The sequence below is a fragment of the Phascolarctos cinereus genome, unplaced genomic scaffold (assembly GCF_003287225.1).
Source record: "Phascolarctos cinereus isolate Bilbo 61053 unplaced genomic scaffold, phaCin_HiC Scaffold_4;HRSCAF=312, whole genome shotgun sequence".
Lineage (NCBI taxonomy): Eukaryota > Metazoa > Chordata > Mammalia > Diprotodontia > Phascolarctidae > Phascolarctos > Phascolarctos cinereus.
The window spans coordinates 546,050,546-546,065,547 of NW_027555847.1; positions in this window are offsets into that span (position 1 = coordinate 546,050,546).

Sequence of the window (15,002 nt, forward strand, 5' to 3'; positions counted from 1 at the left end):
ATGCGGGATAAATAGTAAATAGTTATAGGAAAGGCTTCCTGTGGAAGGTGGGATTTTAGATGGAACTAGAAGGAAGCCAGGGAAGCTACAAGGTGGAGATGAGGAGGTAAAGCATTCCAGGGAATAGAGACAGCCAGAGAAAATGCCCAGCTGAAAGAATGGGTATCTTGTTGGTGGAAGAGCAAGGAGGCTGGTGTCATTGGATCAAAGTGACATGGGAAAGAGAGGGTGTTAAGTGATGGGGAAAGGTGTCCTAAGTTTTTAAGGCCTTTGAATGCCAAACAGAAGATTTTGTATTTGATCCTGGGAGTCAGAAGGAGCCACCATAGTTTATTGAGTATATGGGTGACATGGTCAGACAGTTCCACTGGCTAGAATTCTGTCTCTCTGCCAAAAGCAGAGCAGCTAGAGACTGCTTGAATTTGCTTAGTGGTAGTTTCATCCTTCTAAAAGTAGAGAAACCAACAGGGAGAAATTCTGTTTTTGGATTTGATTCTCACTAACAGGGAGGAACTGTTTGCTAGAGTAAAAATAATGAGATCCCTGAGGTAAAAGTTACCACTTTTTCCTACAGTTTGTGACAGAGAAGAGGAAATCCATCATAGTCTGACTTGTACTCTAGGTGTTTGAGAAAGCAGATTCAAAGGGTTCACAAGAAAGATAGGTAGAATACCATAGACGAAAATGCTATAGAAATAGTCAGCCTGGGGCGGGGGGGGGGGGAGGAGGGAGTTGCTTAGAAACAAAGAGAAACTCCTCATAAAAAAGGAAAATGAAACTTGTCTGAAGAGACTTATGTGGATACATTGGGAACTTATAACTTACATTTAAGAAGAAGTGTAGAGAAAGAAAATGGAAGCAGGGCAGAAAATGGAGGTTGAATATAAAGCACTGTGGTCCCGAAAAAATTACTTTGTTTATCAAGATTAATGACCTTTGCACAAGAAATGTCAGAACAAAAATGACTAAAAGGAAATTGATATCCAAGATAAGAAAGGAAATAGTAAAAGAGTACCTAATTGTACTTAATATATTTAAGTTACCTGACCCAGATGAACTATAGTGTCAGGTACTAAAAGAACTGGAAGATGTGATTACTAGCCTTAGGATTATTTGAAAGACCATGGAAAATGGGAAAGTTACCACTCCCTACATCAAAAAATTAGAGAAAGTCAAATATACCACTTTTCAAAATAGGAAAGAGAAGTGATCTGCAAACTATAGGTCAATGAACTTTATTTGAATTCTTTTGATAATTTTAGAATTGAAGAGGTGGTTGTCAAATACTTTTAAAAAGGGAAGTGGTGGTTACAAAGACCCAGCATGACTTCATCAAGAATAGGTCATATCCAAAAAAAGGAAAATGTTAGATGTTGGAGAGGATGGGAAAACTGGGACACTAATGCACTGTTGGCAAATTGTGAACTAATGCAACCATTCTGGAACTAACCCAAAGGACTATAAAACTGTGCAAACCCTTCGATCCAGCAATAGCACTGCTAGGTCTATATCCCAAAGACATCCAAAAAATAAGGGAAAAGGACGTATTTATAATATATAAATAAATATATACATATAAATATATATATATACATATATATATATATATATATATATATATAGCTCTTTTTGTGATAGCTAAGAATTAGAAATCAAAGGGATACCCATCAATTGGGGCTAACCAAGCTGTGGTATATGATTGTAATGGAATATTATTGTGCTATAAGAAATGACAAGCAGGTGTATGGACTGATGCTGAGTGAAGGGAACAGAACCAGGAGAACATTGTACACAGTAATAGCAATATTGTTCAACTGGTGAATGACTTAGTTATTCTCGATAACAGTGATCCAAGACAATCCCAAAGCACTAATGTTGAAGCATACTATCTTCCTCCAGAGAAAGAACTGATACTGACTGAATACAGACTGAAGTATGTAATTTTTTACTTTCTTTTTTTCTTTAATTCCAGTCTTCTGGAATAACTAACTGTTGCCCACAACGAGATTGTACACCGAATGGAGAGGCGTGAAATAACTTATGACATGGGCCAGGCGGAGTAGAATTACTGACTCAGTTTATTCATCTGAGGGCACAGAATATATAGGGAAGATCTAGCCTAACTTCAAAGAGTCCTCCCCGTGAGATACTCCCCAGAACATCTGCTGAGGATGTAACAATCATGAATTTCCTCCTTATCAGGGTTCCTAGATTGGGCTGTAGATTCCAAGGTTTTCCCAGGCGCCTTGGTGCCACCTGCATAGAGGAGTAAATATGTAAATCTAAGGTTCAAAGAGAGAGAAGGGATGTCTCAGAGACCTCTTTATCAGGAAGGAAGTTGGGGAGCCGTACCACTTAATCCCTGAGCCCTTTGGGGTGAAAGCCTGAGCAGAGGTCAAACTCTGCCTTGGATCTTAAACCCTTATCAGACTCTTAAGATCGGCCCTCAACAACTAACGGAAATGTTTTACATAATTGCACATCTATAACCTATATCTGATTGCTTACCATCTCAGAGAGGGAAGAGGGTAAGGAAGGAAGAAGGGAGGGAAAGAATTTGAGACTCAAAACTTAAAATAAAAATGTTTTTAAAATTTGGGGGAAAAAGAATAGGTCATGTCAAACTTCCTTTCTTGACAGGTCATTACTAAATAAGTAGATGAAGGGAATGCTGTAGCTAAAATTTGTCTAGATTTTAGCAAAGCTTTTGATTAAATATCTCATGTATTCCTATAGAGAAGATAGAGAGATTTGAACTAGATGATAATACATTTAGATGCAGAACTAGTTGAGTGGCCAGACTCAAAGATTAGTTGTTAATATCCAATGTCAATGTAGCAAGAGGTCTCCAAGGAGTACCTAAGGAATCTGTCCTCTGTCTGCTTTGTTCTGTGCTGTTTAAAATTTCTATCAGTGATTTAGATAAACATATAAGTAGCATACTTAAAAAATTTGCAAATGACAAAAATCTAAGAGAAGTAACCAATACATTAGATAATAGAGTTAGAGTTTAAAAAGTTCTTGATGGTCTGGATAATTGGGTTAAATCTAATAAAATAATATTCTACAGTGATAAATGTGAAGTCTTACATTGGGTACAAAAACATAATTAACTTCACAAGTACAAGATGGAGGAGGCCCAGTTAAAGAGCAGTTTTTCTGAAAAAGAACTGGAAATTTTACTGAACTACAGGTTCAGCATGAATCATCGGTGTGATATGGCAGCCATAAAGTCTAATTCAATCTTTGGCACCATTAATAGGCATAGTTTCTAAAAACAGGGAAGTGATACTCCTGCTGTACTCTACCCTCATTAGACCCTATCTGAAGTGTTTTGTCCAGTTCTGAGTGCCACAGTTTAAGAAGGATGTTGAGTGTCCAGAACTAGGTTGGCAGGCCTTGAACCCACGGAGGGGATCATTTGAAGGAATTGGGAATAGAAGACATTTTGGGAACATGATAGAAGAGAATATACAGGAAGGCAAGGTGATAGATATTGTCAAATCCTGCAGAGAGGTCCAAGAAGGAAGAAGATTGAGAAAAAGATCACTAGTTTTGGAAATTAAGAGATCATTGGTAACTTTGGAGAAGGATAGTTTCAGTTAAATAATGAGATCAGAAGCAAGATTGAAGAGGGTTTAGAAGAGAGTGAGAGGAGAGGAAATAGAAGCAGTAAGTGTATATGGCTTTCTCAAGGAGTTTAACACTGAAAGGGAACACAGATGGGCATACAGCTACTGAGGATGGATTGGATCAAATGAAGATATTTTTTAAGGATGAAGAGTCATTGGCATGTTTGTAAGCAGCAGAGAAAGAAAATATACAGGAACAGTTTGAGGATAAGAGAGAATGGATGATAATGGGGGCAATCTGTTGGAGAAGTTAGGAAGGCATGGAATAAAACATTTATGTAAAAGGGTTGGCTCCAGCAAGGAGAGGGGCCAGCTCTTCATTCAAGACTGAAGTAAAGGAGAAGATAGTAGAAAAAGACATCTGAATGATGTGAAAGGAGGAGGAAGGAAGGTACCTCTCAGAGAACAGCCTCAATTTTTTTCAGTTAAATATGTTAAGGTCCTGGGGGGTGGGAGGGCACGAGCAGGGGATTTGAGTTCCAGCTAATTGCCAAAATAGAAATACTTCTATGAAGGATAACACATGGGATCTTTTAAGTTATTTACACTTTTAAGTTTGAATTAGTTTATCAGAGTATTTCCTAAAAATTCATTTTGACTGTGGGGATAAGAAGAAAACCTGAGAATACAGGAGGTTTGAGTGGTGGTGGGAGCTCACTAAGTGGGGTGGGGAAGAGTATAGAGAGGGGAGACTATGGACACTAATATTGTCAGCATGATGGAGGGCTGGACTTGGAACCTTATGTATTTTACCTTCTCTACCTCTCATAAAAATATCTCTTATAAGAAAGAATTTTAAAAAGGGGAGGGGGAAGCAATTCAGTAAAATTAAACAACAAATAAACCAAGTCTGACACTAAACATAGTATTCATCCAATCACAGTATGAGTTTAGTTGGCACCAGTAAACCTTATGTAATGAATTTATGTAACCAAACTGTATAATAGACTGTTCTGATTGCAGGGTAGGTCTTTGGTCACTGGCTGGGCAGAGAGGAGGAAAAGGCGGGGAGGGAGAGGGACTATGACACTGACTTCTATTAATAGCCACTGCTAGCCTTGCTAATAAATAGATTATGCTCAAATTTTTGTGCCTTAGTTTTTCTTCATTGAATATTTTTATCACAACAATTGGCCACCCAGATGGGAACTGAGTGAAGAGATCTTCATCTCAGGATGCCCTCTCCGTGGAAACCTCTCTTTGAGGAGGATGTCCTGGAGATTGAACTTGCTCCTCAGTTCCAAGCCAAATTTCCTTTGAGCTAAGGTAAGCTTCCAAATGGGAGATATAAACCATCCAGAAGTTTTCTGCTGTGTGTATCATACAATCTGTGATAAAGAATGAGAAACTTATTAAAGATAGAACATTTTTCCTTACTAAGAGGAGAAAGATTTATGTTTCTAGCAATCTAAAGAGTTAGGTACTTAGATGATTTTTATACAAAAGTAGAATGATGAAAATTATGAGAGCCTGTAAGCTTTTATCAGAAAACTCTAAAGAGAAAGTAAAACATAATGGGGAGAGTTAAGAAAAATATGCATCACCAGGAATCACTTTTCAAAGTGACAGGTCAGGGCAGCTAGGTGGCACAGTCAGGAGGACCTGAGTTCAAATCCTACGTCAGACCAAACACTTGACACTAGCTGTGTGACCCCGGGCAAGTCACTTAACCCCAATTGCCTAAAAAAAAGAAAAGAAAAGAAAAGAAAAGAAACAAAGTGACAGGTTACCAAGACAATGTAAGATTCATCTGGAATGACAAAAAAATTTAAGTAATCATTTGACCATTTTCCAAATAGTAACAGCAGTCCTAAGGGCCTCCTTAGTAACCACATAAGTCATGACCCAGAGACCAATTCTGTTACAAATCAGTAGTTGTTGCATTAAGGCTGTTTTGAGCATGGTACTGTGATAGCAGTCTAGAAAGCAAGGAGTGTCATGAATATCTGGGAGGGACCACCTGGTGAGGAATACCTGGGTTTTATTAAATTAATGAGCCAAGGATCAGGCCTGTGACTATGCTTCCAAGGCAGCCACATCTATGTGGCCAGGTAAACTGAGTCAACGTAGAGAGGAAAGGCTAAGAGGTACAACTGAACCATATGGTTCCTTGGAAAGGAACTCCTGAGGGATAAAACCTTAGTAGGAGGGTTGGCTGATCTTGAGGACTACATTTCTAAATAACTGGCTAATAGCAGCAAGTCTCATAGCAGGGAATTAGGGCCTTGACTAAGATGTCTGGGGGATGCCCCATGAGTCAATAGTTCTCTTTCATGAGAGTGCCACTGTAGGGTCACTTGTAGCAATCTTCCCTAATTAATCCTCCCCAGGGCCACTTATGATTGTCCAATGTTGATTTCCCACTTAATATCCTTTTAAAAAGTGAAAATGGGAGCAAGAAGCAGTGTTACTCCAACTCCCCAACCCCCTCCCCCACATCCCCCACACCCACCCCAAATCCTGGAGTTAGGTATTCTGCTGGTTCATGTGGGAACAACGAAGTCATATGCTCATATGCTGTTAAATGACTATTGGTCTAAGATGACTAGATACTGTTCTGGCCTAAGTATGGCTCTTTGGACTATTGGATCTGAGAAAAATTAAGACTGACTATTAAAAACTCTCACCCATATCAAATGAACTATTGGTCTCTCTGGGCATCTCTTAGTGGTGAATCATGCCCAGTACTTCTCAAAGTGCCCACTTCTGACTATGCTGTTCTGACTGTACCTTCCTCTTTTGCTTCTTCACCCTATTCCTCCTCTACTATGGTAAAATAGAAATTTGTAGCATGAGAGTGGGGTGCAAGTGGGAATAACTGTCTGTCTTTTCTGTGCTGGCAAGTGTTTCCAAATGTTTATTTTGTTCTATGTCTTGATAGTTCAACCTATGCTTTTTCTTTTGGCCTGATCAACAATAGGAAAGGGCAATAAAAAGTAAAACTTTCAGAAGTCCTCAGAGAAGAAAAATCTCTTTTTTCTCTTTTCTGACACTGGCCAAGTTGGAAATTACAGAGATGAATGACAGATACAAAAATTAGAGACTAAATTTGTTTTTAAAAATGGAGGTGATTTCTCTTCTGGAAATTTCTAAATTATGATGTGAAATTTCTTATGGGTATTTTGATGAATTTTGAGGTTACCAGTAAACTTTATACAGTTTTAAGTTTTGTATATCATGAAATCTGCTCAAGAGAAATTCATTAAAATTCAGAGAAATGTTAAGATAAGAACTTAGGAAGATAGTACAGGAGAAATTGAAGTAAAACTCTTGTGAGTTTAAATAATTCCGTAACTCCAAACTTAAAATGAAACACATTTGCTATTTGACATTAAAGTAATACATTGGGGGATTAAAGATTAGATCTCTAACTATTCAAGTCTCATTTATAAGATCAGTCAGTTCCACTTCTTGATCAGCAGAATAAGTTCAAAGCAGTTTTCAGTTTGTCAAAGCAGTTGTCAGTTTCTGAGTCTGAAGTTTTTGGGTGCCACTCTGTGGAACTGGTTTTTACAAATTCTTGAAAAGATACATTTAAAAACTGTACTTAAAGGGAATGACAAATTTATTGCAGGATGGAATTATTTTTTTTACTAATGAAAGGCAGAACAGGGAAATTTAGACCACTTTCAGTTTTCTATTCCTAAGAATAAAAAGTTAATAAAGTTGAAATTTATTCAGCAAGGCAATTGGGGTTAAGTGACTTGCCCAGGGTCACACAGCTAGTGAGTATCATGTGTCCAAGGCTAGATTTGAACTCTGGTTCTCCTGACTCCAAGGCTGGTGCTCTATCCACTGCACCAACTAGCTGCCCCCAAAGTTATAATTTATTTACCCTTCTATTGCTTGCTGCTTCTGAAGACACCAAGCAAACCATGTTATCAGCCCCTACATTGGGACTCCCAGGTTGAAAGTGAATCCCAAAGTGCTCCCAGAAAGAGAAAAACTGGTTTTACAATCAGAAAGCAACTGAAAAGTAAGTAAAATTTAATGTCTTCTGTGAAGACTATGATATTAGGTTAAGAAAAAAGAAGAAATAGACAGCCTTTGAATGATTTGAAAGGAAATAGAGAAAAAATTATACTTAAAACTCTTCAGAAAATTACGGTTTCCATCAGACTGAGAGAAATGATTCACTGAGGACCCCTACGCAAACTCTGATCAGTATTAGTTCATTATGATTTTATAAGGGGTAAGGCTTGTTAGTAATTTTTAAAATATATTCATTCAGTAATACACATCTAGTCAATCACCTAATAATAGGCATAAGAATAAGCAATGTATTAATCTATACTTTGTATAAGTCACATAGCAATATAGATTCTAATATGAGTCCTATAATAGGCCTCAAACTTTAATGTAATGTTTATTACTTGTTTACCAGCTATGGAGTTCACTTGTGCAACCACAAGAATGCTGACAAAGATATGTCCATCCTGTTTTGCTCAAATTCCATGACGAAACCAAGCATGGGTGGTGGCATGGTAGGGAAAGTCCCCCCTGATATGTTCTTGGAGCATATGTATGGATTGTAACATCTCCTCCTGCCTAACCTAAGGAGGATCACATCCATATTATGACCACCCAGTCAGTGGAGATATTCCTTGCTTCACCCAACTTATGACCCTGCTGACAGATAATTTTTGCTTATTTTAGCTTATGTATCATATGGTCCACCAAAGGGATTCTGTATTTTGTATAGCTACTTTAAAATGTCTAGATAGCAAAACTGGTATCAAACCCTATGAAAAAAAAAAAACAAGGTCCAGGAAGAAGGAGGCATCTCAGATTGTGAGGAAGATCTGAGGTCCACTTCATTAGAGGGTATCATAGACCCTTCAATAAAGTATCATTGGTTCATAGCTTTGCCCTAGTCTCGTTTACTGTAGGTTGAACAATTTTAATCCCCATAAGACACTGTTTTTTTTTAGTAGTACAACTCTTCTTAACTCTAATTCATATTCATTAGCTCTCATTAGTCAAAATTGTGTCTTAATTAAAGGAGATACTTTAAATCTAGAAATTATCATGCTACAAATCAAAGGATACTTTTAATGCAAATCATTGTTGACCATCTAAAAAAATGAGGGAAACTTTATTATAGACCATAAAGGACAATAATTTCTATCAAAGAGATAGTGAAAGTGGTATGAAGTCATTAGGGAAAGCCATGACAAGACTATATCAGTCTCTTTAAATGTCAAAGGACTTAAAAAAGTGTATTGTTAAAAGGTTCGGTTGTTTAATTTACATTTGATTGAACCAATGTGATGTTCACATTTACATCTCAACAGGTGTAGTCTTACCATCACTTTTCTGATTGACAGCAGTGAGACCTGAAATTTAAGATCCTGGCAGTTGATGGTCTTTGTGAAAGTTGAGATTTTAAAGTGATAACATTTATGATTTTACAGCTATATTTGATTTAGTTGAATCCAAAAATTAGTGTGATAAGGTTTGTTAATTTAAAGTCATTAGAAAATTAACTCCTCTTTGATGAGAGAAAACCTAAAATTCTTGATTAATTAGATGCAATAATTCAATAATGAATGGTATTGGAAGATATCACAAAGTTTGTAAAAGGAGGAGACAACTGGGAACTAAGATCATTCACAATCAAAAAGTGCTTACAAGTTTCTTTTTGCATTTAAAAGTTGAGAGAAAGGGTTATTAAATAACTAGTTGTTAATTTTGGGGAGACAGAATTTATCTTTTGCTTTAACTTTTTTTTAGGCGCTTAGGGTTAAGTGACTTACCCAGGGTCACACAGCTAGTAAGTGTTCAGTGTTTGGTCTAAGGTCAGATTTGAACTTAAATCCTCATGACTTCAGGGCTAGTGCTCTATCCACTGCACCACCTAGCTGCCCCACATCTTTTCCTAAAAAGTTATTCTCTACTAGGCCAATCCAGCATCTGAAAGACATCTGATAATGAGATTAGACTAACTTTCTCCTTAATCTTGTCCGGACCCCACCCAGGTGAGGAAGCCTATTGTGTTCTACTCAGGTTTTGGGTGGGGATAAATTCTTTGATTAGATTGCCATAGGCCGGATTTGGTTTGGGAGTAAAGGACTTGACCAAAGTCATATCCTATAATGCCTCATTATAATAAGTCCCCCTCTCCATTATGATATTCATTCTTTCTCATTACTTGTTAACCAATCAGAGTTGATTGCCACCCTCAGGAACACCACTCTTCCCAGGGCATATAAGGGTTGAGTGGGCTCCATGAGGAGTCTTTGGCATTCAGAGTGTCTCTGACCCCTTTTATTAATTATGTGCTAGCATGATTAATCAAATGCTTAATTACTTAGAAACTATTTCTCTCAAATTTTTATGTGTCACAAAATACCGGCACCAAAATGAAAGTTGCTTTTAAACAATAGACCATAATTTGAGAATCCATAATTAGGCTCTGATTAGTTCCCCTGATTATGGCGAAGTAAAGTCCTCTGTGAAATAAGTGGATAAATACTTCTCTAACATTAAAGAGGTTAACTTTAAGAAGGAAATAGATGACTTCATCTCCAAAGTCTTCCTGCTTACTGAAATATATAACATTTTACAATAAGGAATAAAGAGGAACCTAAATTTTGCAGTTGTGACGAGTGAGTTGTATTTGGGTTTATTTGACTATCACTTGTAAAAACTATGTGATTCCAACCAATTCTAATTGCCCAAAAGGCCTCAAAGAAATTGGAATGAACTATGTACTTGTAAGGCTTTAAGATACAAAATTGTAACAGTATTTGAAGTAAAGATTAAGTCTGTCCACAGTCTTAAAGATTAGAGGTATTAATAAAAAGGAAAAAGTAAGAAAAGTATTGGATAAGGATACAAGAAAGGTACAATTTTGGAGGGCTTTAATCAAAGTCCATTGGAGTGATATAAAAAGAAAGGGAGGAAGAGAGTTTAAGCAAGTAGGGATGAGTGAAGACTGGGTACAGAGTTAAAGGAAAGTTGGAGTCTGCATTGACATCGTGTAAATGAAGAGTAAAGGAGTTCGGAGGTTTGGAGAAGGATATTTGAGGAAGGGTTTTGATCCTACTGAAATAAAAAAAGTTTTGAAGAATTTTTAGAGAAACGTGTCTTTGATATGTATAACATGTCTCCCTTTCACATTCAATATAAGATTAGAAAAGAAATTTCATAAGACTTTGAAGGGGTAAGTGGAAGTTTAACAAATACAAATTGACTGACTGATAGAGAAAATATTATTTTTCTTTATCTGGTTTAAATAACTGTGCTAGAGGCCTTTGTAAAAAAAAATAGTAGCTTTTCCTGCCTGGGTTACAAACCAAAAAGCCTCATAGTAAAAAGAAATGTGCCCTTTATCTGCCTCTTCAAGATACACTAGTAGGGTTGTTAGGAAAATAAAAGAAATTGATTTGGCTCTTTAGCTGATTTTTAAAAATAAAGAAACATGGAGCAGCTAGGAGGCACAGTGGGTAGAGCTCTGGAGTCAGGAGGACCTGAGTTCAAATCCAGCCTTAGACATAACACTAGCTGTGTGACTCTGGACAAGTCACTTAACCCCAATTGCCTCACCCCCCCCAAAAAAAAATAAAGAGTTATGGGGGATTGGGAGTACCACCATGAAGTTTTGGTTGGTTTTTTTTTTTAACATGAGCTAACTGAAAACAGTAGACCCTTGGAAAATTGAGATTTAATATTGCCATTGGTAATTATAAATCAAGAACTGATTTGGTTGAAATTTTGTTCTAAAACTAAAGGTGGTCTCATTTATAGTGAGATGAAATATTTACATCTACCTCCCAGAGTTGTTGGGAGACGCACATAACTGTGAAATGCTTAACCCAGTGCCTGGCTTGTGCAAAGGATGAGAATTGCAATATTCACACCTCATAAGAATTCAATTGGACAAAATGCTCTGCCACCTAAAAAGTGCTTTTTAAAAAATTAGTATTGAAAATTAATAAATTTGCTGATATATTTTAAAGATTTAAAATTACAACTGAAAAATAAGCTAAACATTTTAAGTAATACAGAATGCATAGCTCTGAAACTCTTTACATTAAGCTTTACAAAACAAGAAGCCTGACATGTGGGAAGTGCTATATAAACTTTTATTAAGTGTAATTATTTCATACTGAAGATGTGATAGTATAAAAACTCCAGGAGTAATAAGATAAATGATTTTACTGAATTAATGTCACTTGATTAGTAATACTAAAATCTTTATTGTGAAATTTGAAATTTGAGAAACCATTGCATCAGAATGCCATTAGAAAGGTCACTTTCCTTTTTATCTGGATGCTGTTGTAAGAATTCTTAGAAGAATGTAACAAAAATGTTACAACTGTTACATATTTAATGGGTTATAGTTTGTTTTAAATTAGTAAATAATAAAAATGACTTGCTGCTGAGAGAAAAGAGTAGCAAAATCTTCTTAAGAGATCCTTGTCTGTGAGGTTTCTTTGGATTTCCTACTCCAGCTGGGTCATAAGGTCTTACCAATCCTGACAGTGTATTGTAAAATTCTGCATTTTGAGGAACTAAGACCTCTGCCCCTCGAAGTGGAGAAATTCACAAGTTAACTTCAAGCAAAGAGTGATTTAATATCATTTGGAAAATCATGAAATTGTATCTGTTAATAATTAGTATGTAATAAAGCTACATTTTTGAACCAAGTATTTACTGTGTATGTGTGATCCAGTATATGCTGCATCTGAGTGTAAGTCCAGACTGTAATTATTCTTACATGAAAGATTAATAGAATGTTTTGATGCTTATTAAGAGAAAAATAACAATAACCTAGTTCTGAATTGTAATTAGTGAAATTTTGCTTTTTGAGGAAAAGTCTCTCAGGACTTTAATCTGCTGTTATCCTAAGTTTTGATTTCAGGTATAAGCATCTGACCTCTCATAAGGGCACCATTCCTTGGCATTCAAAGGAAATGTGTTCTCCTACAGTCTGAGTACTGCCTCTGGAAAAGTTGAGGGAACAACCTTTTGAAAGTGAAGGTAAGATTTTCTCGACTTAGTTTTCCCATCTTGATAAACAAGCCATTTTCCCGCCTACTTATATCTGAAATCAAACAGAACTTTGGAACTATGGGACATAATATTGCTATGTCGATCCCTTTTTTTAAAAATCACATAGCAAATTCCATGGATAAGGACGAGTGTATAATGATACCTCATTTTTTCATTGTAATAAACATAAGAGATAAACCCTATAGGTGTCTTTTCACTGAATAATATAGGCTAGTATAGAACAATTATATTTAGGAATCATTTTAAGTTGTCATTTGCATTATAAATGATAGAAACCATCATAACCCTGTTAACAATAGAAAAGACACTTCCCCAACCTTAATTGATAGGGTATTTAATTTATAGGAGATCAATACTACAACATCCTTTCATTATGTTAATGTAATCATAATATCCTCCTAAGGGGGAGGAGCAATAAATTGGAATCAGATTTAGATAAAGATAAATGTAAAAAATTTTGGAATTAAATAGAGCATACCATAGACTGTCAAATACAAATGACTTTCATGGACTATATGTTGTTCCATATTATTTTTTTTTGTTACGAGCTTAATTTTTTTCTGTTACGAGTTTTAATTCTGAAATAAAGACTGATAACGGCTCATTTTATAAGGCAGATCTGAAAGCACTTCTTTTAGAATGGATAACAGTGATCATATAAGATACAAGGTTTGGATGAAAAACAAAGATACCCAGGACTTAAATACTCTGAAGTTTCAGGTGTGGGTTCCTAATTTGATGTTACTAAATTGTATACTTAAGATCTGTTTTGTAAAAAGGCTATAGCAGGAACACCTAGGAACCTCTGCATTGGCCAAGTGGCCCATCTCTGAAGACACACCTTCAAAGTCGTCATCAGCTGAGGCCTACTCTAGAATGAGACCAAGAGAAATTGTTTCCAGGGACCACACAAATACTTGAGACATCTGAAACTCAACTGGAGATTAAATGGACATTGTGAGTGGGACATGTAAATTTTCCCTTTTCCATGTGCCATTTTCTCTGTAAGGTTAACTTGCCAAAGGCATCTGCTCTGAAAGGATTTTGTCGATGTATAAACTATAGGTAGCAAGGCTGTTGCACCAAAGCACTCCTGAGTCATAGAAGTCTATTCCTGTTAAGTCATCTTTCCTGGCCCATTTGTAACAGTCAGTCAGTACCAGTAATGATCAAATCTCTCATGGCTGGCCTTGGATAAAATGTTGACCCTTTTAATTGTTTCTTTCCATTGCCCCATTACTAATTTAATTCCAATGGAGTCTGATCATGCCTGGTCATATAAATTTCAATTCAGTTCAATGGAAACATGGCTCCATAGAATCAAAGGGAGGGGGGAAATGTGAAATTATTATTTATTATAGATCAATAGCTGAGAGTTTTGGTAATAAATGTAACCAATTTCTAAGGCTTAGATTTGGATTTATTCCATATAGGCCTTGGTAGAAAAGTTTGGAAGAAACTATGTAAGACACTGTGCATGCAGCTGAGACTGGACCTGACTCCTGAAGGAGGTAATGAAGATGGATGGAGGATGAATCGACCTGGTCAGTAGATATTTTTCCTAGCACTGGGTCTCTCTGGTAAAGGAGGTGGGGGATGGGGAGGGGCATGTGGTTGAGGACTTTCCAGAGAATGTTGAACTCTGTGTTTTCCTTGTTACTATGGCTTTTGGAGACAACCACCCTCCTTTTGCAAGTCAGCATAATTATAGACCAATTATAGTCTGAGTTTAGTTGGCACCAGTAAACCTCATTAATGAGCTTATGTTAACAAACTTTATAAAAGGCTGTTCTGATTGTAAGGCGGGTCTTTGATCACTGGGGTGGAGGAGAAGAAGAGGAGATGGTGGGGGAGGAGCATTGACCTCTAGTATTGGGAGCTGCTAGCTTTGCCAATAAATAGATTTTGCTTGGACTTTTGTGCCTCAGTTTCTCTTCATCACAGATTTGCTGTGATGCTGCCATCTTTTCAAAGAAGGGAAGGAAGCCCATTCTCAAAGTTCTCCCTTGGGGGTAAAACTTGTTCATTATAATTTTACAGTATTAATTTTCTGTTTTCCTTTTATTCTTCTTCCCATTTTCATGTTATAATCATTGTGTATATTGTTTTCCTGTCCTGCTTATTTCATCTTCTATTAATTCATGTCTTCCCATACTTCTCCACTAGTTATGTTTCTCCCAATTTCATACCCATCAGAGTATGAATATTTTAGTCACTTTTTTAGCACTATTCATTATAGCTATTTCTTATATCACAATAATATTCCATCTCATTCACTTATCACAAATCGTTTAGCTATTCCGCAAACTGTGAACATCCACTTTATTTTCAGTTCTTTGTGACTACAGAAAG